This window comes from Mus pahari, chromosome 11 (genome assembly GCF_900095145.1).
Source record: "Mus pahari chromosome 11, PAHARI_EIJ_v1.1, whole genome shotgun sequence".
In the NCBI taxonomy this organism is placed as follows: domain Eukaryota; kingdom Metazoa; phylum Chordata; class Mammalia; order Rodentia; family Muridae; genus Mus; species Mus pahari.
Genome location: NC_034600.1, coordinates 56,119,447 through 56,121,072, shown reverse-complemented (window position 1 = coordinate 56,121,072; position 1,626 = coordinate 56,119,447).

Genomic DNA, 1,626 nt, shown 5'->3' with positions numbered 1-1,626 from the left:
TCAGAAAATTGGACATAGTACTACCTGAGGAACCAGCAATATCACCCAGAAGATGCTCCGACATGTAATAAGGACACATGCTCCACTATGCTCGTAGCAACCTTATTTATAATAGCCAGAAGCTGGAAAGAACCTCGATGTCCCTCAACAGAGGAATGGATACAGAAAATGTGGCACACTCACAAATGGTGTACTACTCAGCTATGAAAAATGATGAATCCATGAAATTATTAGGCAGGAACTAGAAATTATCATCCTGAGTGAGGTAACCCAATCACAAAAGAACACACATGGTATGTACTCACTGATAAGTGGATATTAGCCCAGAAGCTGGAATGTCCAAGATACAATTCACAGACCACATGAAGCTCAAGAAGAAGGAAGACCAAAGTGTGGATACTTTGGTCCTTCTTAGAAGGGGGAACAAAATGTCCATGAAAGGAGTTACAGAGACAAAGTGTGAAGCAGAGACTGAAGGAAAGGCTATCCAGGGACTTTCCCACCTGGGGATCTATCCCATATATAGTCACCAAACCCAGACACTTTTGTGTCTAGAGAAAGTACCCAAGTTGCTGATGGGCTTGCAACCCCATAGGAGGAACAATATGAACCCTCCAATACCTCTAGAGCTTCTTGGGACTAAACCACCAACCACAGAGTACACATGGAGGGACTCATGGCTCCAGTTGAATATGTAGCAAAGGATGAACTTGTTGGTCATAAATGGGAGGAGAGGCCTTTGGTCCTGTGAAGGCTCTATGCCCCAGTGTAGGGGAATGCCAGGGCCAGGAAGTGGGAGTGGGTGGGTTGATGAGCAGAGGGAGGGGTTTTCAGAGGGGAAATCAGGAAAGGGGATGACATTTGAAATGTAAGTAAAGAAAATATCTAATTTTTAAAAGGGGAAGGAAAAAAAGGAAAAAGAAAGAAAAACTACACAAAGTCATTTCTCCCAGCTGTTATGAGGTTCTGATGAAGGCTCTGGATCAAAGAGCACTGAGATTTCACTGGGCCTTACATCATGGAAGGTGCTCCCAATGACCCTTGGACCAATTTTACAAGGTCCTACCTCAGAGTAAAAGGTATAATTTCAGTATGAATTGTGAGGATACCGACATTCAGACTGCAGCACATTCGAAGTTTATTCTTCCTAGGGTATGGTTATAATTTCATTAATAAACTGAACAACAAATGACCCCCTTTAACTTTTTATTTCTATGAAATAAAAAATGATTTGAAGATAGCTAAAGAGACAGAAAGTCTCATCTTTAAAAACGTGTACTTGCTACCCTTCACTCAAATTTTTATTAATATGCTTAGATTGTAGAGTTATCACATGCTCGGGATTTTCAAGGTCATTCTTACAGATCAAGAGCTGCCTTTTGCTGCATATTCATTTTTTTCCAATATTTATTAGGTATTTACTTCATTTTACATTTTAAATGCTATCATCAAAGTCCCCTATACCCTCCCCCCTCTTCTCCCCTCACCACCCACTCCCCCTTCTTGGCCCTGGTGTTCCCCTGTACTGGAGCATATAAAGTTTGCAAGACCAAGGGGCCTCTCTTCCCAATGATGGCTGACTAGACCATCTTCTGCTACATATGCAGCTAGAGACACGAGCTCTGG